This window comes from Geotrypetes seraphini, chromosome 7, assembly GCF_902459505.1.
Source record: "Geotrypetes seraphini chromosome 7, aGeoSer1.1, whole genome shotgun sequence".
In the NCBI taxonomy this organism is placed as follows: Eukaryota; Metazoa; Chordata; class Amphibia; order Gymnophiona; family Dermophiidae; genus Geotrypetes; species Geotrypetes seraphini.
Window position 1 is genome coordinate 53,457,874 of NC_047090.1, and position 24,078 is coordinate 53,481,951.

General features: G+C 46.1%; 1 protein-coding gene across 6 annotated transcripts in view; it reads left to right on the forward strand.

Annotated features, from left to right (window-relative positions):
* IPO8 (importin 8) overlaps positions 1–24,078 on the forward strand; it is a 441,493-nt gene that overhangs the window by 22,447 nt on the left and 394,968 nt on the right. The window lies entirely within an intron of this gene.

The following is a 24,078-nucleotide window of genomic DNA, read 5'->3' on the forward strand; positions in this document are numbered from 1 at the left end:
GCCCATCTTTACAGTATGGTTATGAAACATTGGGCCTCCAAAGCTGCTGTTTCTCCCATTACAGCTTCTGCATCCGTGAAGACAGAATGCTTGATCCAAGGTAAAGGATTGGTCTTATGTGCAATATGTATGCATATTAAAAATCTCATGAAAGAAGTACAAGAACTAAGGGATGAGGTAGCAAGTCTAAGAGACATCTGTGATAATCAGAAATCCATCCCAGATATGCATTTTGATATATCGGGGATCTCCAGCAAAGGGGATGGCTGTCATCCATGCTTTACGATTGCTTTTGTACACAACTGGCAGTGACTTTGCACCTTTGAAACAACGTGGCTTGGCAGACTTTCCAATAGCTAGTAGCGGTAGCTTTTCAGATCCATCCATATTGGCAGCAAACAATGTGAGGCACTCCTTACTTCTCTTGCCACTGTGGCAGCTATCTCCTTTGAACGTCATTGTGCAATCCGGCAACAACTTAAAAAATAACCCAGTCTCGTCGGCGTTAAAAACATTGTGTTCGTCATATTTGGTCTGTAGCAAGTTCTTATGGTACAGACTCTGATTCGCCACTCAGGACACGAAAGATAACAGCTCTGCGCTTTTTGAACCTATCCAGCCATCCATCACTACATTTAAAGTCATTGTGACCAAGTTGAACAGCAAGACTGACTGCTTTCGCTTTCAGAATTGGACCAGAGACTGGTGCACCAAGTGAGCGTACTCGCTTCAACCAAAGAAAAAGCGCATCTTCAACATCATCATAGGTGGATTTTCGCAATTTCTTACTGCCATCTGCAAACTGCAAAGAAGTCTTGTACTTCTCACGGCTACTCCAGATGTCACAGACCGTAGATTTGCTTATACCATAGTCACGTACATTATCCGCTTGTGTTTTCTTTTTAGTTTCGATTAAAAAAACGATTTCGCGTTTTACATCTAATGTTATAGAACAACGCTTCGTAGCAGACTTCTCAGCCATTTTTACTACAGTATCACAGGTATGCCACGTTCTGTGTAGGCGGAGCCTGCATGTCCATTATAGCCGAATGAAATTACAGCTAAAAGTGGCTCTCGGGACCAAAATAGTTTTCCGGTATAGCCGAAAGTCCGGTTTATGCGAGTCCGCTATATCTGATGATTTTCTGTATGTTTATAATGGCACTCGGCTGGGACCAGCGGACCTATATGCAAGGTTCCATTTTAAGCAAATCCGGTATAATAGGATTATACTGTAGTGTACTTTAACATGGCTCTGCATAGGCAGTTGATTAACTGAGTGCCTTCAGTGAAGTGACAGACTGAATTAAAAACTGGTTAAGTGGAAGGAGACAAAGATTAGTGGTAAATATAGTTTGCTCGGAGGAAAAGGATGATGTTAGAAACATTGAAACACGATGGCAGATAAAGGCCAATGGCCCATCTAGTCTGTCCATCCACACTGCCTCGGGGATCTGTCTGGGCTGGCTCTTAACATCTTTTTGGGTGATATTATGGAAGGTCTGGTAAAGTTTGTCTTTTTGTGGATGATACCAAACTCTGTAATAGCATGGATACTCTGGAGGCTGTGGATGGGTGAGGAGTCTGCTAAAATATTTGCATCTGAATGATCTTACAAAGGATTAAAGGAGATTACATTACATTACATTAGTATTTATGGATCGTTAATGTTACTGAAGGAGTTCAATGTGATTTACAGTTTAGAAGAGACTGGTCATATCCAGGGATTACATTATTTCATTGGGGTTCATGACACAGATAACTTGGTTTGTGTTTGTGTAGGCATATGATTATGGCATATGGTTTGGAGAGAAGGTTTGGCTATATCTGGTGTTGATATTACAGGTCCTGGTATAGATGTCACTTTTCCGGTTTGTAGTGTGCTTGTAGGTTTGTAGAAGAGTGTGGTATAGTGGTTAGAGTTACAATCTCAGTACTCTGAGGTTGTGGGTTCAAACTCCATGCTGCTCCTTCTGACCCTGGGCAAGTCACATAATCCTCCACTGCCCCAGATACATTGTGAGCTCACTGGGGCAGATGGGGAAAATGCTTGAAGTACCTGTATGTAAACAGCCTTTGAGTGTGGTTGTAAAACTACAAAAAGGCCCGTATACAAGTCCCAGTTCCTTACTTTTTCTGTATTGAAATAGGAGAGGTGATTTGTGACTTGTTTGGTTTGTGGTGGTGGTAACCTGTTTGTTAGGGGGAATAAGGTATTTTCCAAATAGATACTGTGTTTCCCCGAAAATAAGACCTAGCATCCCTAGACCCGAGATTCGCTGGCAAATCTTCAACCCACCCCCACTGTGTAGCAGAAGTTCTGCTGACCATCTGTCCCTCCCTGCCGACCGCGAACAAGTCTTACCTTCAACTGAAGCAGTGTCGGGTCGGGAGCACTCTAAACAGGCTGCTGGCCTTGTCCGTTGGGGGTTTCACTCTGCCGTGTTACTGATGACGTTATCAGTAACGCGGCAGAGTGAAATCCCCGATGGACAAGGCCAAGCAGCTTGTTTAGAGTGCTACTGGCCCAACGCTGCTTTGGTTGATGCTTGCAGTCGGCGGGGAGGGAAGGATGGAGGGTCAGCAGGGGTTCGGGGGGGGGTGCTCAAGGATTCTGCTGAACAAGGGATGGGAGGGAGGAAAGGATAGAAGCTGGACAAGGATTCTGCTGCCTGAGGGATGGGAGGATGGGAAGGATAGAAGCTGAGCAAGGGTTATGCTGCATAAGGGATGGGGGAGGGAGGGAAGGATAGAAGCTGGGCAAACTTCTGCTGCAGAGGGAGGGAGGGGAGGAAAGATGCTGCACATGTGGGGGAGAGAAAGGAAAGAGGAAGAATTGGGGTGATGGAGTTGAAGGGAGAGATGATCATGTGCATACCCCGAAAATAAGACCTGGTGCCTTTTTTAGGCCCCAAATGAATATAAGGCACTATCTTATTTTTGGGGAAACACAGTAGGTTTTTAGTCTTTATGAAAGTTTTGATAGGAGGGGGTGTTCCTTAATTGTGCTGGTAAAGGATTCCACCATTTTGTTGCTAGGTATTTGATGGTTGTAGAGTGAATAGTTTTGTATTTGATTTCTCTAGGATTTGGGAATCTTATTCTCATATGATTACTGATCATGTTGTATTTGTCTTTGAGTGGTATTTCGATTAAATTCAACATGTAGTGTGGTATTTCACTATAGAAGATTAAAAAGATCAGTGTACATAGTTTAAAAATGCACTTTGGTTCAAAGGGGAGCCAATGTAGTTTGAAGTACAGGGGTGTCACTTCAACATATTTGGTTGCTGAGAAAATAAGTCTGGCTGCTACATTTTGTATGGTTTCTATTTTTTTTTCCTTATTTTCTTTGCATCCTACTCAAAGGACATTGCAATAATCTAGTTGGGATAGTACCAGTGACTGAACCAAGATCTGAAAGTTTTTTCTTTGGCAAAGCAATGCCAAATTTGTCTCTGTTTTCTCAGTGTTGTCAATATTTTATTGGTTAATGTTTGCATTTGTGCCTCCTAGAATTAGGTTCTTGTTGAATATAATCCCTAGGATTCTGAGCTCTGGTTCCAGTTTCAGTGGGGTGTTATGTAGTGTTGTTTGAGTGTCGCTGGTAATTCTGGGTGGGCTTAGTCAGGAAAAAATTGAGTTTTTTCTTTATTTTGTTTCATGTTGTCAGCCTAGTTGGACTTTGGGACTGTTTGTTGGGTTGTGTGGAACCCTAGTAGTTTGGTTTTGGTGGCACTGAGTTTGAGCTTGTTCTTGTTTACCCAAGCTGAGATTTTGTTTATTCCGTTTACCTCGTATGCTACGTAAATGCTATTCTGCAAATGCTTGGATGCTCTGGTAAGGAAGGGTTTATACACTTTATGGAAGCTCTGCTTAATCAGAGCATACTTCCTCTATTGGTTTGCTGATCTTGTTTTCTTTCTTGTAGAAAGGAATGAATATTATAATATCTGCGTAGGAGAAGTGAGGTCTTTTTGGTCTAAGAAGTGTCCTAGTGTTGACATCAGTACATTAAAAAGTATTGGGGAGAGTAGTGAGACTGATGCTGACCATTCTTCTGATCTTTCTCCATTAATTTTTACACTGTATGTTCTGTTAGAAACCCTTCTAGCCAATTGTACACTTTACCGCTTATCCCTAGAAAGTTTAGGATCAGTAATAGGAATTGATGGTCTACTTCAGTGTTCTTCAACTGCGGGCCTGCAAAAATTTCCTGCTTGGCTGTGAAGGATTCGGGTCATCTCCACGCAGTTACCTTCAGCGTATTGCAAACTGCACACTGGGAAGGAAGAGAGGCTCTGGTGTCGTCGTCAGCTGACTTGCAACTTCCTGTTACCTTCGCGTATCTGCCTGGACTCCTGCCTTCATCTTGTCTCCGCATCACTGGATCAGCAGCGGCAGCTCTGTGTGCTTTAACTTTGCCACACAGCTGCCGCTAGCAATAGTTTAGACGTGGTTTCATCAGGCAGCCTCGGGGCCTTTGCTAGGCCAGCCCACTTCAATGATGCGAGCTGGGCTGGCCTAGCAAAGGCCCCGAGGCTGCCTGATGAAACCGTGGCTAAACACTAGCAGCAGCTGTGTGGCGAAGTTTAAAAGCAAACAGTGAGCTGCTGCTAGGCTAGAGAGTGGAAATATTTGCTGGCGAGGGAAGGAGGGAAGGGAAAAGGGGTACTGCTGGTCAGGGGAGGAGGAAAAAAGGAAGGAACAGCTGGCAGGGAGATTAGAGGAGGGGTAGAGTTCAGGGTGGAATGGAGAGATTAGATGAAGGAAAGGGGAGAGACAGAGAAATGAGAAAGTAGAGAGAGATATGTCGAGACCCCCTTTTTCTCCCCCAAAATGTTGACTCGAATGTAAGTCGGACGGCTTAATATTCAAGTGCCCTACCCTCAGGCTCTGCACCTAGCTCCCTCTCCTGCCAGGTACTGCACCCAGAACCCTTCCTCCCTCCCCTGTCAGGCTTTTCACCCAGCACTCTTCCTTCCCTCTCTCCCTCCCTCCCCTGTCAGGCTCTGCACCCTGCTCCCTTCCTTCCCTCCCCTGTCAGGCTCTGCACCCTTTCTTCCCTCCCTTCCCTGTCAGGCTCTGCACCCTTCCTTCCATAAGGATGCCACCCAGCAGCAATGCAAAATCGTGCTCCTGCTCGTGCTGTTCAGTGGCTAATAAAACGATCTCACGGCAGCCGATTAACAGCGGGGCAGGAACTCGTAAAGTTTGCTTCTGCCTGCTGCACCTCCACCGGGGATCGGCAGATGAGGTAAGAGACTAGAGCAGGGTGCAGAGCCTTGCGGTGGTGGCCAGAAATAATTCTGGGAGGGGGAATTGGCTCGAATATAAACCGGGACCCCCATTTTGGGGCCAATTTTTTTGGCCCCAAAATCCCGGTTTATATTCAAGTATATACGGTACTTCTATGTAGTTCACTGCATTTCCTTTATTAGTGCTTTGAAAAAGGTTGCTAGTTCAGCTGCTGTTGGGGTATTTGTTGATTTGGTTGTTAATTCAGTTGGGTTAGCTAGGAAGTGTGAACCAGGGGGAGTTTCTTCTATCTGTGATTTTTTTTCCACTTTTTTAGGGTATATTTTATCTAGTACTACTTTGACATTCTCATTCCATTTGTTAATGGCTAGGGTTTGTTCTTGCTGGTGAAGTTTTTCATCCATTGTTTTCCAGAGTATATTATCTATTTTGCCTCTTGTTTTCTTTTGTAATTCTGTTCTCTTTTAGTTCCTTATTTTGGTGTTCTTGCCTATATGTATTTATTTATTTATTCATTCAGTTTTGTAAACCGTTCTCTCAGGGGAGCTTAGATGGTGAAATATGCTAGGAAGTGATCTTACCATATTTTGGGTGTTCAGTTTTTTGCTACGGTATTATCTTTAGGTGGTTGTTCCTTTTTCTATTGCTTATAAAATCTAATTGATGACCTTTATTCTGGTTTTTTTTGGGGAAGGATATAATCTCTAGTTCTATGACTTCCAGGAAAGAGAGAAACTCTAAGGCAGTGTTTTTTAACCTACGCTACGCATACCTTAGGAGGTACATTGGCCGCTTGTTAGGGGTACGCAGGCTGGCTGCTGTCTGGGATCTCTCCCTACCTCCCTCCATCCCCCTGTCTCCACCCAACACGCTCCATCCATTCACTGCCACCACAACTCCGGGCACAAATCATGCAGCAACTGGATGCGGCGGCCCACAAGCCTTCCCCTTGATGTCAATTCTGATGTCATAGAGAAGGTTACCTGCCTAGAGTTGCGGCGGGGAATGGATGGATGGAGCATGTCTGGCAGCTGCGGGGGAAGAGGGGGTGTTGTTGGATGGTGCCTGTTGGATGGCAGGGAGGAATCGGTGGTTTCAGGATGGATGGAGTGTGGTGGCAAGGGCAGAGCTTGGGCAGGGTACTGGATTGATTTGTTAGGCTTAGGGGTACTTGGCTTGAAAAGATTGAAACACTGCTCTAAGGTGTCTTGTCTTCTTTTTTTGTCTTGTGTATGTTCAGGTCTCCTGTTACTAGAATAGTGTTGTCTTGCAGAATTAGATTGATTACAAAGACATTGAAGTGGTCGTTGGCTTCTGTCCATTTCCCTGGTGGGTAGTAGCAGATGGCTCAGATTAGTTTGTCTTTTAGGGAGGGGTCTTTTCACATTCTATGATTTCCAGTGATTCTGAGAGGTATTCATTTTATTTTTTAAGGTTCTAGACAGCATTCGCCAAGAAGTCCATCCCAGCCCTCAGAAACTGAGGAGGCGGCTCTATCTTCTCAGTCTGTAGCGTATGCAGTCGCGCAAGGCAGGCATGCACCACCAGTGACATCCTATAGCAGCAGCCAGCACACCTACATTGGCTACTGTAAAACAAATGTGGAGAAGCACAGCCACCCGCAGGGCTGTGGAGTCGGAGTCTCGGAGTCGGAGGAAATTTCGGGTACCTGGAGTCGGAGTCGGAACATTTATCTACCGACTCCATTTTTGAACTTGGCATACCAATCACGAGCGATTCTTTCAGCTATATCACCCACTATATACACAGCACAAATGTTGCGAGCAGCTTCTGCGGCCTTAAGAATCTTGATTAAAAGCAAAAAGAAGGTGGTGTCGAAAATGCTCATTTCTCTCAACTTGACATTCCATTTTAACGATCTGAAAATTAACCAGTGCTGTGGAGTCGAGGAGTCGGAGGAAATTTCGGGTACCTGGAGTCGGAGTCTAAAGTACAAAAAACTGAGGAGTCGGAACATTTATCTACCAACTCCACAGCCCTAGCCACCCGGTGATCCTGCATATCTTCCACAATCACTCTACCATCACTAGGCAGGGTGTTTTGTTTTTGGTTTTTAATTGCGCTGGGTCACTTAAGCCACCATGGAAATCTCTCTGGGCTGCCCCCAACAGCTGCTGAAACAAGCAGGACATAGCCCTAGCATTCCGCAAAGGTCATTCTGGGGAGACAACTGATCCTTAACTATTAAACTCGGAGCCGGATGCCAGGGAAATGTCACAGATTGCAAGCGCATGCTGCAGAGTCATGAAAAAAAAGTAGCAGATGTGGAAAGAGCAGGCTGCGCCTCCAGGCTCAAGCCCTGTACAGTAGAGAATGACACGGTGACAAAATTCATCACCGTTCCCGTCCCCGCGGATAACCACGGAAAATAATCCCATGTCATTTTTTAGTGTCTATTTCAACCTCAGTCCTTCTACACCAGCATTCTTCAAAGCAAAGCTTGCGGGTCAGTGGTTGTGCCCAATTATACTCTGATTCTTTCCTCTCTCCTTAAAGAATGACATGAAGATGGTTTCCCGCGGTTATCCGCAGGGACGGGAACGGTGATGAATTTTGTCACCGTGTCATTCTCTACTGTATAGTGTTCTCCCTAGCACCTTTTAGTCGGGCGCCCAGCTGTCATCTCAGTCGCGGATTCGCCTCAGCCTGACTTTTTTTTTTTTTTTTTTTTTTTTTAAAGCACCAGGAAGCGGGTTTTCAGCTTTACTTCTTTTTTTTTTTTTTTAAATTTTTCCTACTGCTGCTCGGTTTTTACGGTCGCAGTTGGAGGCAGAGACTACAGGCTCATTAAGACCGAGTGCACGAAACCAGAAGAACCCCGATGTCCTGTTTGCTTTCGTTCTGCCACTGATCCCGCAAGACAGGCTGGCCGCTGCTTGCAGATCTGTTTCTGTAGGACATTGGTTTCGCTTTGTGCAGGAGAACCAATCAGAAAGAGGAGAGGCGGAAGCTAGCAGTTATGTGCTTAATTAACTGCTGCTGGCACATGGAAAAGGAGGGAGAAGGTGTGTAAAAGGAATAAAGCAGGCCCAAGAAGTAGAGGGGGAAGGGATTGCAGCGGTTATAGATGGAGGTCCTTTGGGGATTCTGGGCACCTATGTTTTAAAAGCTTTCATTTGTAGAGCGAGAAACTTGTAGCTGATGTGGATGCCAGCTGATCTGGCCACCAAAAATATATGAACAGTGAACCGTTATTCGTGCTTAATTTATATAGGCACAAGATTGATGTTTCCATTAGGTGTCAGCTAGAGTGCTGAGATTCGGGAGTGATAAATGGCAGATAGCAACCTAGGCATTTCTCCCTTTCTGTCAGCAATGAGTAGAATAGGTGGAGCAAGCAGTCAGACTGCCAGATAATCAAGAAAGTGGGGCTTTCACTTTAGTATATGTATGCTGGATGCCCACTGTGTTCCTACTTCATGACTTCCTGTTATAGTCTTGAACACATAGGAGACCCTGCACTTCAGTTTTCAGCTGCAGACCTGTCTGCTCAGATCTGGCTAAACAGCAAGGAACAGGCCAAGGAGAAAGGGGAGATACTGGACCACCAAGCAGGGGAGAGTCAAGATGCTGGTCTGCCAGGGAAGGGGAATGATAACAAGAGTGGAACAAGGAGATACTGAACTATGAGAAGAAGACAGAAAGCACCAAGATGCTGGACTGCCAGGGGCAGAGGAAACGGACAAAGGTCCAAGACCAAGAGGTCACGTAGAGAGTCTAATAGCCTTGAACTTGCCCTGCATAGGTACTTCTGGCTAAATATTCTATAAAGGCACATAAGTGGCCCTGGAAGTAGATGTTCATGCATAACTTTATACCTGTTCTGAGGTGTTTACGTTTACCTCAGAACAGGTATAAAGTTATGCATGAACATCTGCTTCCAGGGCCACTTATGTGCCATTATAAAATATTTAGCCAGAAGTGCCTATGCAGAGCAAGTGCATAGGTAGGGTTGCAAATTCCACTCAGCCTGACTTTTTTTTTTTTTTTTAAGCACTAGCAAGCAACTTGAACCCATGCTAACGGTAACACTGTGCATTCCGGCTTCCCTTAGTTCTCCTCCGAAACCGGAAGTTGTGTCCTGGCGGGGGAGGGAAGAGAAGAGAATGGCTTTGATTTGCTACAGGCTAAGGTGGGAGATAAGGCAGGGAGGGGTTTACAACTTGGTGTTCTTGTTTGCTTCGGGCCTTCTTCACTGCTGGGTCCTGCCTTCTTTATGTTTCCGTGAAGGCAGGAACCGGCAGTGAGGAAAGCCCAAAACAAAAAAGAACAGCCAGTTGTAAGCTTCCCTCTGTCGGTGCCCTTTCTCCCACCTTAGCCTATAGCGAATCTGCCGGGGGGGGGGGGTGGGGATGCTGGAAATGCTGCTGCTGCTGCTGCACCCAATTGGGAAGGGGGAAGAAAAATGCTACTGCTGCATCTAATTGGGGAGAGAGAAGGAAGGAAGACCAAGGAAGGGATTGGAGAGGAAAGAGATGCCAAGACCATGGGAGGGAGGGAAAGGAAATGAGATACCAGACCATGGAGGGGGAGGGAGAAATGTAAGGGAATATGAGGGGGAGGAGACAGATGCCAGACCTGGGAAAAGGAAGTAAGTAGAGGAGATGCCAGATAATGGAGGGGGCAATGGAAGGAGAGGAGAAAGATGCCAAGGCATGGGGGAGGGAAGGGGAACTAAGGAGACAAATGCCAGACTAGAGGAAAAGGAAGGAGAGGAGGTGCCAGAGCATGGAGGAAAAGGGAGAGATAGGAGAGGAGAGAGATGCCATGGGGGAAGGGAAGGAGCTAGAGATGCCAGACTATGGGATGGAGTGGAAAAGAAGGAAGGAAAGAAGAAGAGAGAGATGCCAGAGCATAGGGGAGAGGGTGGAGACAAAAAAAATGGAGAGGGGTGAAGCTGAAATGAATATGTACAAAAAAGAGAAACTGCACAGGATAAACAGTTTATTTGAAGAAACATAGAAAGAGGGAAGATGCCATATGGAAGAGAGAGAGAAGGCAGACATTGGATGGAAAGGGCAGAGAGGGTGGACAGTAGATGGAAGGGATAGAGAGAGAGGGCAGAGGCTGGGTGGAAGGGTCAAAGAGAGAGGGCAGATGTGGCATGGAAGGGAGAGAGGACAAACGCTGAATAGAAAGAGAGCGAAGAGAAGATGATTAAAGCAGAAATAAAATTTTTTTGTTGCTTTATGTAGAATCAAGTAGCGTTGTAACTGTATTGATAAAAGTTTATAAATAGGAAATGGAAATAAGGCAATTTTTTTGGACTAAACCCCTTTCCTCAGGTCAGGACAGAATATCATAACAAATGTATACTGTACTGTCTTGAAGAAAGATTTGGCCTCTGAAAGTTAATTGAAAAATGGATTAGTCCAATAAAATGGTATTTTCTTATTTCTCATTATTTGTTTTATTTCTATTTGTTAATTTGTAAAGTGGTGATTGTTATGTATCAGTTTTTTCAAATTTACATCTACTGTCTTTATGTGTTGCATTGTATGCAGAGTCTGGTTTCTTGGTGGTTCAGTTTAACTTTCATCTACATATTTCTATTTTTAGTTTGTGATTATTCCATATTGGGTGAGGATGTATCTGTTCTATGTGTATGAAAAGGACATGGTTTTCTGTTAGCGTCGACTGCACAGGATCAATTGACTGTGCAGGATCTGGCTTGATTAGTTTTTCAATGCATGTGTTGGTTTTCTAGTGCTCACTGCAGTGTTTAAGATGCTGCCTTTTCCTAGGTGCACCCTTGTTGTGTGACTCATGGATTATTACTAAAAATAACTTTTTTATATAGAAGAGGGGGTTGTTAAAAAATGATCAGCATTGGCTGTCATATATACTAGGTATGCCACTGGATTTAATGACCTATTCTAACTTTACTGCTGACGTAGGTGTTGTTGTCCCCCCCCCACACACACACACTTTAAAGAATTAAAATTGTATTAACATCAAGCAGTTTTCCAAATGACATTATGAGCAAATAAAAATATTTATCCCAGGACAAGCAGGCAGCATATTCTCAACATGTGGGTACGTCACGGACGGAGCCCTATAGCGAACATTTTCACAAGCAGACTTGCTTGAAGACCTTCAAGCGTCTCCTCAGCATGGCCTCAGTTCTATGTTTTCCACGGAGCCAGAAGCACTGTTCCCTTGCTTCGCGCGATCTCGTTGTTCCTCTTGCACTGCGGCTTATTTGGTTACTTTCAGTTAAGTCGCTGTGCCCGCGTCTTTATTTTTCTTTTTTTTCCATTGGTATATTTTTGACCGGGTTCACCGGTCTTGTTTTGGCCGCCTGGCCTCGCGGGACCGCGGCTGTCCTTTTTCTTATGTCCCGGCCTCGTTCCGAGTTTAAAAACTGTACTAAGTGCAACAGGGTTATCTCCATCACCGACCCTCATTGCTGGTGTGTGGAGTGCCTGGGTGCAGAGCACCGCGCAGAGTCGTGCCCATGTTGTGCGACTTTGCAATCGCGGGCTGTTCGGAGGGTGGCCAAGATTCTCCAACTCTTTGGCCCCATGGATCCTGTGGGACAGGCCTCGAGCTTGGCTTCGGCACCCTCGTTGGGTTCCTCGGCCTCAAAGTCCCCCTCGGCCTCGAAGGCTCCGGCCTCAGCTCCTCCTGCAACTCCGGTCTCAGATAAGTCTCCTCTTGCCTCCTCAGGTGTGCCGGCAAAGAAGCCTGCCTCAGTCTCATGTAAGTGCCGCCTCATCGGTGTCTTCGAGACATCATTTTAAGCGTGTCTCCTCACATAGGGAATACTCTTCCTCGAGGTCGCCCCCGAAGAAGCACACTGCTGCACCTACGATCCAACAGCCTTTGGTCTCGGTGCCTATATTCGAGGACATGCTTAAGGCTATACTTACCACGCAGCTTTCCTCAGTGGTGAGCCAACTGGTCCCGACCTCGTCGCCTCTGACCTCGGTCTCGACCCAGCCTCGTTCTGACCAGCCTGAGCGTCCTTCTCTCGTGTCTTGGGGCCGTGCCCGCAAGACTCGTCGGGTTCCCTCGAGCGATTCTTCATCCCCCGAGTCCCCTGTGACTTTTTGAGGGTCCTGGACTGCTTTTCGCCCGCTACTATGTCGAGGCTTGCCCCTCCTAAAAAGCTCTGGTCTTCTCCGCCCCTTCGGGGCAGGTCTCTGACTGCAAAGCCTTCCAGGCATATCCTTGTCCTCGAGTTGGACTCCAGTGTGCATTCCCCATCGAGGCAGATGCCAGCCTCTAAAGGGTCTTCTTCGAAACTGGTGGAGGAATTTTCCTTTGCCCCGTCTTCTCCGAGGCTCTGCCAGCTGATTCCTCGGACTCCGGGATCCTCCCCGGTCCACCTTGCACGGGGTCGTTCCTCTACGCCCCCCCAGACACTTTAGTCGAGCCTCTTCCATCTCCCATTCGCGGGATTCCGAGGCCCTGGCTCACTATTCGAGGGAAATTTCTACCTCTTTCTCGGCTGCCCCCAGATCTCGCTCGGGGTCTCCTCAGGGGGATGAGTGTTCTTCTCAAAACTCCTCCTTTACCCATCTCTGACATGGGTAGGGCCTTGAACCTGGACCTCCAGTCTGAGTCCCATTATACCCAGGAGTTCCTGGTGGAAATGGGTGTTGATCATCAGCCCCGTGAGGTGCTGCGCTTGCCATTGCACCAAGTTCTCCGGCAAACATTTCTCCGGAACCTGGAGACCCCCTATGCGGTCACGGCCATTCCCTCCGCTACCGGACGATCCTGGTTAAGGGGTTTGAAAGTTCTCAGCTTTCTCATCAGTCCTTGGTGGTTGAGTCTTCATTGATGTCCAACCCCTTGAAGGTTTACGCTGCCGTCCCTCCGTGCAGGGAGTGCCATACGATGGACAAATTTGGTCGCCATCTTTATCAAAACTCAATGATGGCGAACCGGGTCCTCAACTATAACTTTATCTTCACATCCTACCTCCAATTCTGTTGCAACTCAGATCCAGTGAGCCTCTTCTTCTGCCTGTTTTTCCTTATCTGGTTACGCAGAGGTGAGGTTCTCTACTTCATCCCAACCTTCAGTCTCTGCACTTAACGGTTTGGTTCCTCGAGACTTAATGCCCTCGTTCCAGTTCTCTCAGCCTGTGCTGGATGTCGTGGAGGCGTCTCGGAAGGAGTCCACTCGCCAATGTTACCATCAGAAGTGGACCCGCTTTTCTTCCTGGTGTGCTACTCATCAGCTGGAGCTGCTGTCTGCCTCCTTATCTGCTGTCCTGGATTATCTGTTACACTTGTCTGGCACTGGATTCAAGTCCTCTTCGGTTCGAGTCCACCTTAGTGCTATTGCTGCTTTTCATCAGCTGATTGACGGGAAGCCTATCTCTGTTCATCCTGTGGTTTCCCACTTCATGAAAGGCCTTTTCCATGTTTATCCGCCCCTTAAACATCCTCCGGTGGTTTGGGATCTTAATGAGGCCTTTACTCGCTTGATGAAACCCCCATTCGAGCCGCTAGCGTGGGCTCACTTAAAGTTTCTTACTTGGAAGGTTGTGTTTCTTATTGCTCTCACTTCTGCCTGTCGGGTCAGTGAGCTTCAAGCCTTGGTTGCGGACCTATCTTTCACTGTCTTCCATCATGATAAGGTGGTTCTCTGTACCAATCCTAAGTTCTTGCCTAAGGTTGTTTTTTACCACAACAACCAATCCATTGTTCTTCCTGTGTTTTTTTCCGAAGCCCCATTCTCACCCTGGAGAAGTGGCTCTGCATTCTCTTGATTGTAAGCATGCACTGGCCTTCTACTTGTAGGGCTCCGCTCCTCATCGTTCTGCTCCCCAACTGTTCCTCTCTTTCGATCCTAATCGCTTGGGTCGCTCTGTTTCTAAGCGGACCATTTCTAACTGGTTGGCCGCTTGTATCTCTTTCTGTTACGCTCAGTCTGGTCTCTCCCTGCCGGGTCAAGTCACAGGCCTAAGGGTCAGAGCGATGGCGGCATCTGTTGCTTTCCTTCGCTCTACTCTTCTGGAGGAAATCTGTAAGGCTGCCACTTGGTCCTCGGATCATACGTTTACCTCGCACTACTATCTGGATACTTTCTTTAGGTGTGATGGCCATTTTGGCCAGTCCGTTTTGCAAAATCTATTCCCATAAATTGCCAACTCTCCCTTAATCCCATTCTGGTTAGCTTGCAGGTCTCCCACATGTTGAGAATATGCTGCCTGCATATCCTGGGATAAAGCACAGTTACTTACCGTAACAGGTGTTATCCAGGGACAACAGACAGATATTCTCGCAACCCACCCACTTCCCCGTGGTTGGCTTCTTTGCTAGCTATCTGAACTGAGGCCACGCTGAGGAGATGCATGCCCTAGGTCGGGCAGGAGGGAGGGGCACACACGCATGCACGGGCCAATCGCAAGCTTGAAGGTCTTCAAGCAAGTCTGCTTGCGAAAACGTCCGCTAGGGGGCTCCATCGGTAAAGTCACCCACATGTTGAGAATATCTGCCTGCTGTCCCTGAATAACACCTGTTACAATAAGTAACTGTTTTTTCATACATTGCTAATTATTGCCTGCATCTTAACCTAAACCGTTTTGCCCTAGTTCTCACTATGATCTTTATCTGCTACTTTTTTTACTTTGCTGTCGTGCAATCACACAGGTCTCCTTCAAGGCTCAGTAACACCTCTCCATAAATTATGTGGAAGAGGTCTAGAAATGGGGATCACATCTATTTCATATCCTCAGTGAGACCTCAAGAAGGAACCTAGTGATCAAAACATTATTAGAGGTGCTGTAGAGCCGTTTCTTGTATGACTGGATGAGCTATATTTATCTTTTTTTCTTTTTTTTTTTTAGTTTAAATTCATGCAGAATTAAATGGCTAGATTGAACCTAATGACTTCATTAACGCATTTCCCTTTGTAAACCTCTATACCATTTGAAAGTGGGCGCATATCTAATTATTCGCTTCTAGAATTGGATACTTCTTAAAATTTTTTTTTCAATAAGTTTTTATTATAATTTGAATAATACATTATCCATTAATAACAGGAAAAAAAGGAGAAATCTACAATCAAAGTGCATAATTTCATCATACATAAATCCTTTTTTAAGCCCACAAAACTGGGGGGTAGGGTACTAATACAACAAGAAAAAGTAAAGAAAAGATAAAGGAAAGATTCTCAGCTCACCTAGAACAAGAAAAAAGTAAAAGAAAAGATAAAAGAAAAATTCTCAACTCGACCTTCGCGAACCTTATATCAATCCTTACTTATAGGTATACATGCCTCCTCAAAAATCTTAGGGATGAAACAATACAGGAAAAAAAAGGGGAAAGAAGAAATAAATAATGTTATTTTTGCTCACGTGCAACTAAAAATTGTTGCAATTGAATGGGATCCCAGAAAACATATTCAACATCATGTAACTGAACTAAACATTTAAAGGGAAATTTTAAATAAAGACGCCTCTAGAGCCAAAACTCTAAGCTTTAACTTCAAAAATTCTATCCTTCTAAATTGAGTAGCTCTAGAAACGTCAGGAAAAATCCTAAGTCACCACAAAATTTAGTTAACCTACTTTTAAAGTAAAGTTTCATGATTAACATTTTATCTATCTCGCTCATGCATGTTATCACCAGGGTGGATCAACTCTGAATCACATCTTGAGTATCTTTCAAAAATTCAGTTAAATTAATTTCTGTAGCGACCAGATGGGCAGATTCTTTTTTTTTTTTTTTGAGGTATATAATAATAATAATTATTTATCCCAGGACAAGCAGGCAGCATATTCTTGACTGATGGGTGACGGCACCGACGGAGCCCCGGTACGGACAATTTTAGAGTGATTGCACTCTAAGAACTTTTAGAAAGTTCTAGCTCGGCCGCACCGCGCATGCGCGAGTGCCTTCCCGCCTGACAGAGGCGCGCGGTCCCTCAGTTTCTTAGTTTCCGCGGAGCTAAGAAGACGCGTTTTCAACGGCTGTTGAAACTTTTTTCTCTTTGCCTTCCCGCTCGCGTAAACTTTTGATTATTATTAATCTTATTTCTTTTCTGTTTCTATTTGTAAAAAAAAAAAAAAAAAACTTCATTTTTTCTTTATTTTAATCTTTCCCCGGCGGGGCCTTCTGCCACCATCGAAGCCTCGGCCTTCGATTTGGCTGAAGCCGTTTTTCCTTTCATGCCCCCTCAACCGGGTTTTAAAAAGTGCCAGCGGTGTGCTCGGCCTATATCTCTCACGGACCCACACAACTGGTGTTTACAGTGTTTGGGTCCTGAGCATCAGGCCTCCACTTGCACCCGCTGTGCCACTCTAAAAAAACGGACATTAAAAAATCGCCAAATCCAGCAGCGATTGTTGTTCGGTGCCGAGATGTCCGACCCCGTTCCATCGACTCCAGCTTCGACACCGATTCAGTCGGCACCCTCTTCTTCGACGCCGCGTGATTCCGCACCGGCGTCTCACCAGTCAGGTAAGCCGGCTAAGAAGCCTTCCCCGCTGGAGCGTCCCCCGGTCTCGAGTGCAGTGAGCCCAATCCTGCCGACTGGGAGACGCCAGCGGAAGCGTTCCGCCCCTATAGAGGTGAGTCCCTCGACATCGGGCTCCTCATCTCCGGGGCGTCGAACGGCACCGCAGGTACCGCAGAAGAAAAAGGCGGTACCGGTGCCATCCCTCGATGACCGCATCACGGCCATCCTTCAGGTGCAGCTTAAGGACCAATTGAAACAGCTCCTTCCTGCTATCCTGGCTCCGAACCTTCCGGTGCCGGTCCGCACCGAGCTACCGGTACCGATTGTGGAACAGCCTGTGTTACCTGCTTCCACGACTTCGGTACCGCTTCAACTAACTTCATCGGTATCGATGCCAGTTCTTGCACCGGAGCCGAGAGCTCACCATCAATCGGTGCAGACTTCGGCACCGGTGCGACCGATAACATCTCCTGACTCGATATCGATGAGGTCGGGTAAGTCGTTACACAAGACCCGACACTTACAATCATCGACACCTGAGTCTCAGGACCATACTTCCCATGTCAGGGATCCTGATCTGTGGGGAGACTCAGAGGAACCCTTTCTTTCTGAAGGCGAATGTTCCTCAGAGGAGGAGGATTCAACTGTCCCTGACCCTTCCTCCAAACAAGTCACTTCCTCTTTCTCCTGCTTTTTAAAAGAGATGTGTGACTCCTTATCCATTCCTTTGGAGGCTGAATCCAAAAAGTCCAAAGCTTTTTTGGATGCCCTTGATTTTGACCAGCCTCCAAAGGAATTTTTGAAACTCCCTCTTCATGACATCTTGAGGGAGACTTTCTATAAGAATTTAGAGACTCCTTTAACTGTCCCAGGGGCCCCACGTAAACTGGATTCTCTATATAAGGTAATTCCCATTCCTGGGTTCGACAAACCTCAACTTCCACACGAATCCTTGACTGTCGAATCCACCCTTAAAAAATCTTCAGGAGCCAGTGTATATGCATCGGTACCTCCTGGCAGAGAAGGCAGAGCCATGGATAAATTTGGTAAGAGGCTCTACCAAAATGCTATGTTAGCAAATAGAGCTAGCAATTATGCTTTTCATTTTTCTTTTTATTTGAAGCATCTCCTTACCACCATGGCTTCATTCGAAAAGTACCTTCCTTCACGAAAACATCACTCCTTCCATACCTGCTTGTCGTCTCTTTTTCAATTACGTAAGTTCATGGTTAGATCCATATATGATACCTTTGAACTTACATCCAGAGCGACAGCAATGTCGGTAGCTATGCGTCGCCTGGCCTGGCTTCGGGTATCCGACCTTGATGTTAATCATCAGGATCGGTTAGCCAACGCCCCTTGCCTAGGGGATGAGCTCTTTGGGGAATCCATGGACTCAACCACACAAAAGCTCTCTGCTCATGAGACACGCTGGGATACCCTGCTTAAAAATAAAAAGAACATATAGGCAGCAGTCGGCCTATCAACGCCGCTTCACAGCTCGGCCATTACCTACCACTGCTCAGCAACCCAGGCGTCAGAGGCAGCAACAACGTCAGCCTCCCAGACAGCAGCCACAGCAGCAACCTGTGAAACCACCTCCTCAGCAGAAGTCACAGCCCTTTTGACTTCATTCTCCACAGTATAGCCAGTATTCCTATTCCTGCTCTCCTGCCTCAACCTATAGGAGGTCGACTTTCTCTGTTCCTCAGCCGATGGGAAGTTATCACGTCGGACCAATGGGTCCTCAACATCATCCGCCACGGCTACTCTCTCAACTTTCAGACTCTTCCATCCCAAAACCTGCCAAAAGAGTCTGCTTTGAACAGTCCTCAATCTGCCCTCCTCATTCAGGAAGTTCAATCCCTCCTTCTTCTAAACGCTATAGAAGAAGTTCCTCAAGATCAAAAAGGGCAGGGATTCTACTCCCGTTATTTTCTAGTCCCCAAAAAAACAGGAGATCTCAGACCAATTTTGGATCTCCGCGATCTCAACAAACACCTGGTAAAAGAAAAATTCAAGATGCTTTCTTTAGCCATCCTTTATCCTCTTCTCAATCAAAACGACTGGCTATGCTCCCTCGATCTCAAAGAGGCATACACTCACATACCGATCCATGTATCCTCAAGACAGTATCTCCGTTTCATGATCAATCATTGTCATTACCAATACAAGGTGCTGCCCTTCGGCCTTGCCTCCTCTCCAAGGGTCTTCACCAAGTGTCTCATTGTGGTAGCGGCATTTCTACGCTCTCACCACCTCCAGGTCTTCCCTTACCTGGACGACTGGTTAATCAAGGCCACATCCGCTCAAGCAGTTCTACTGGCCACCAACCAAACCATCTTGTTTCTACGAATTCTGGGGTTCGAGATCAATCTACCCAAATCTCACCTCACCCCCACTCAGAGACTTCAATTCATTGGAGCGATCCTGGACACACTCCTCATGAGAGCTTTCCTACCATCCAATCGTCTTCAGACCCTTCAGTCTCTATGTCAGCAGGTGCTTTCGCTACCTTCCATCTCAGCCAGGCAAATGATGGTACTCCTGGGGCACATGGCATCTACAGTTCATGTCACGCCCCTCGCACGTCTTCACCTGCGCACTCCTCAATGGACCCTTGCTACTCAGTGGTCCCAAGCGACGGATCCTTGCTCACGACACATATCTGTGACATCATCTCTTCGTCAGTCTCTTCAATGGTGGTTGGTATCCTCAAATCTATCCAGAGGTCTTCTGTTCCATCAGCCTCCTCATCAACTAGTCATCACCACCGACGCCTCTCTTTATGCATGGGGAGCTCACTTGAACGAGTTCCAGACTCAAGGTCTTTGGACAGCCCAGGAAAAGAAGCATCAAATCAATTTCCTGGAACTCAGAGCGATGTTTTATGCCCTCAAGGCCTTCCAACATCTTCTCTTTCCTCAGGTCCTTCTGTTGTGCACAGACAATCAGGTTGCGATGTACTACATCAACAAGCAGGGTGGGACAGGCTCTCGCCTTTTATGCCAAGAAGCCCAAAAGATCTGGAATTGGGCCATAGATCACCATCTCTTCCTGAAAGCTATCTACATTCAAGGAGCACAGAATTCTTTAGCGGACAAACTCAGCAGAATTCTCCAGCCTCACGAGTGGACACTCGATCCTGTAACTCTGCAGTCTATCTTCACTCAATGGGGCACTCCTCAGATAGACCTCTTTGCAGCTCCTCACAATCACCAGCTGCCCCTCTTCTGCTCCAGACTTTACTCTCCTCACCGTCTGGCAGCGGATGCTTTTCTCCTAGACTGGTCGAATCTGTTCCTGTACGCCTTCCCTCCGCTGCCTCTCATGTTGAGAACCTTATTCAAGCTCAAGAGGGAACGAGCCACAATGATTCTGATTGCTCCGAGGTGGCCCAGGCAACATTGGTTCTCCCTTCTACTTCAACTCAGTTCCAGGGAACCTTTTCTTCTTCCTCTGTTTCCTTCTCTGCTTACGCAACAGCAGGAAACCCTTCTACATCCCAACCTCCAGTCTCTGCACCTGACAGCTTGGTATCTCTCGGGCTGACATCTCATGATACTCTTTTATCTCAGCCTGTTCGTTCCATTCTGAATGCCTCCAGGAAACCAACCACTCTGCAATGTTACCATCAGAAGTGGACGAGATTTTCCTCCTGGTGTCTTCTTCATCATCTTGATCCAACTTCTCTGGCAGTGGAGACTTTGTTGGATTATTTGCTTTCTTTGTCTGACTCTGGCCTTAAGTCCTCTTCCATCAGAGTCCACCTCAGTGCCATTGCAGCTTTTCATGAGCCAGTCCATGGAAAACTTCTCTCAGCTCATCCCCTGGTGTCCAGGTTCATGCGAGGGCTTTTCAATGTGAAACCACCTCTTAAAGCCCCTCCTGTTATCTGGGATCTCAATGTGGTTCTTTCCGCCTTAATGAAGCCTCCATTTGAACCTTTGGCTTCCTCTCCTTTCAAGTTTCTCACTTGGAAAGTGCTTTTCCTTATTGCTCTTACCTCTGCCAGGAGGGTCAGTGAGCTTCATGCACTGGTCGCAGATCCACCTTTTACGGTTTTTCACCATGACAAGGTGGTTTTGCGTACACATCCAAAGTTTCTCCCTAAGGTTGTCTCTGAATTCCATCTCAACCAATCCATTGTTCTACCTGTTTTCTTTCCAAAACCTCATTCTCATTCTGGAGAACAAGCTTTACATACTTTAGATTGTAAAAGGGCTCTGGCTTACTATCTAGAGCGTACGAAACCCCACAGATCAGTTCCTCAACTTTTTCTGTCCTTTGATCCAAATAAATTGGGACATCCCGTTTCTAAGCGTACGTTGTCTAATTGGCTGGCAGCGTGCATTTCATTCTGTTATGCTCAGACCGGACTGACACTGGAAGGTTCTGTCACGGCCCATAGAGTCAGAGCAATGGCAGCTTCTGTAGCTTTCCTCCGTTCCACTCCTATTGAGGAAATCTGCAAGGCTGCTACTTGGTCCTCAGTTCACACTTTTACATCTCACTATTGTCTGGATGCATTCTCCAGACGGGATGGACACTTCGGCCAATCTGTTTTGCAAAATTTGTTTTCCTAATGGCCAACCTTCCCTCCATCCCTCTTTTTGTTAGCTTGGAGGTCACCCATCAGTCAAGAATATGCTGCCTGCTTGTCCTGGGATAAAGCACAGTTACTTACCGTAACAGGTGTTATCCAGGGACAGCAGGCAGATATTCTTGCGTCCCACCCACCTCCCCGGGTTGGCTTCTTAGCTGGCTTATACTAACTGAGGGACCGCGCGCCTCTGTCGGGCGGGAAGGCACTCGCGCGTGCGCGGTGCGGCCGAGCTAGAACTTTCTAAAAGTTCTTAGAGTGCAATCACTCTAAAATTGTCCGTACCGGGGCTCCGTCGGTGCCGTCACCCATCAGTCAAGAATATCTGCCTGCTGTCCCTGGATAACACCTGTTACGGTAAGTAACTGTGCTTTATTGGAAAATTCTCCGCATTGGGCAACCCCAGTATTTCTTTAAAGAAATACTTCTTAAATTTAGTAAAAATATTCTGGCACAAGTGTCAAACCTTAAAGGAAATCATATTGAGCATTGGAAAACAATAATTAACTAATAAAAATAGTACACATATAGGTCTCCTTTTACGAAGGCGCGTTAGTGGTTTAACGCGCGTAATAGCGCGCTAAACCGTCAGCCGCACTAGCCGCTACCGCCTCTTGAGCAGGCAGTAGTTTTTCGGCTAGCGCATGATGAAAAGTCGTGCGCGCTAAAGCCACTAACGTGGCTTCGTAAAAGGAGCCCTTAATTTTCCCCACCACCAAATTTCCCCATCCCGCCCGGCTACTTTTTCATGCCACCCGGCTGGAAAAAATTTCTTGGGAGACCACTTCTATACATATGCAGGAAGCAGTAAGGCAGCGTCGCAAAGTGAAGCCAGCGTACTACAAGCAGAGCATCACCAGGATCCAGAATCCCTAAGGGATCCGCGGATCTAGCATCCAACTCCAGATTCCCCAATCCAGGCAGCGTAGTGCTGAGAAATTAAGAGTTGTGAGGTTTGGATCTGCTGTTGGAACCCACTGACTGGGCTGAGAAAAATGAACAGTTGGAACGTGCAGATAGGCTGACAACCTCGAGGCAACATTGTCTTTTAGCGACGTAGCAGGGGAAAACAGATGAACATCCAGAAGCCGTTCCCCTGCATTAAAACTAAGACCACAACAATCTCATGCACTCTAAGAAGGTATCTGGATCCTGAGGCAGAGTCACCCTTAGATGACAGAGACTTGCGCCGATTAGGCTGTGGAGGGTTCGTCTCGCGGCTGGTCACCAATGCCACATAATCAAGCCCCAAAAGCAAAAATGGCTGCATCTCCAGTCTAGCTGAGCATGATATTCAGTTATGCAGATGACTTCACGATTATAATCCCATTTGCAGACTCTATCTCGGAAACTATTCCCAAGGCTTCAGAAGCCATAAACGTGATGGATCAATGGATGACAAACTTCAAGCTCAAACTTAATTCAGAAAAAACAAAATTCTTCATTGCTTCACCACATCCGTTTGACACCAAAACCCCTCTATGCATCAATGAACTTAATTACCCCATCCAGCCCACCATAAAGATACTAGGCGTAACTCTAGATCAATGCCTAACCATGAAAGACCAGGTGGATTCTTTAATCATAAAGGGCTTCTTCACTCTCTGGAAACTCAGATCCATTAAAGCTTATTTCGATACATTCAGAACCCTGGTCCAATCCCTCGTACTAAGTCAACTTGACTACTGTAACATCGCCTACTTAGCCATTTCCCCCCAAAATATGCCATGTTTACAACTAATGCAAAATGCAGCGGTCAGACTAATCTTCGGACTAAATAAATTCGATCACGTATCACCCTACTACCGGCAGTTACATTGGCTACCGATTGAAGCACTCATAAAGTTTAAATTTGCCTGCTTCTGCTTTAAAACACTATACGGACTTGCCCCTAAATACATAACTGACCTTTACTCCTTCTCTGCCAACAGACACAAGAGAAGCTCTCATTCCTATTTCGTTTCCCCCCCAGTTAGAGGTTGTAAACTGAAAACACCATGAACACCTTCTTTCACATCAAGCAGCATTGTGGGGTAAAGACCTAGATCAACTGCTTTCTCCCACTACTTATGAGGAATTCAGAAAACGTCTAAAAACTCACCTGTTCCTAAAGTATCTAGACAACTGACCCACTCATCTTCTTTCTCCTCCATAGTGATTCCTCTGTCCTATTATTCACTTTCTCCTCAACAACGCATTTCTGGTCATAACTCTTCTCCCCTCTTAAGTTCAATCAATTTGTACCTCGCTTAATCTTTTGTAAACCGCATAGAACTTAACGGTATTGCGGTATATAAACTGTTATTATTATTATTATTATTTGCTTCTGAGAAGGGGAGGCTGAACCAGAGGTCACTGCCCCTCGACCCCGCCGCGTGATACATGACGCAAAAATGCTCTAAAAGCAGCAAAACTGCACAAATTTTGTATGAATCCACACTAGGAGACCCTAAGGACCCCATCCCAGCAGTTTATTTGACAGAAAATCAAATTTTGAAGAAGCAGGGAGATGTTGAAAAAAAGATTGTTAAAAATCCAAGATGGCCGCAGGACACAAATTTGTGTCAAAACGCGCTAAAAATAGCACTTTCTGAACTTAATTACAATGTTAGGATTTTTCAGTTGGGGGAACAGCAAGGATCACTAAAAACCCCAGAAACCCCTCGAATTTAAAGTTGGAAAATAGTTATTGGAGCCTGTCAGCTCTTCTCACTCACAGTACTGGACACAGAAGCTGCTCCTGCATTCTAGCCCCTGTAAAGAATCAGAGTCAGAAT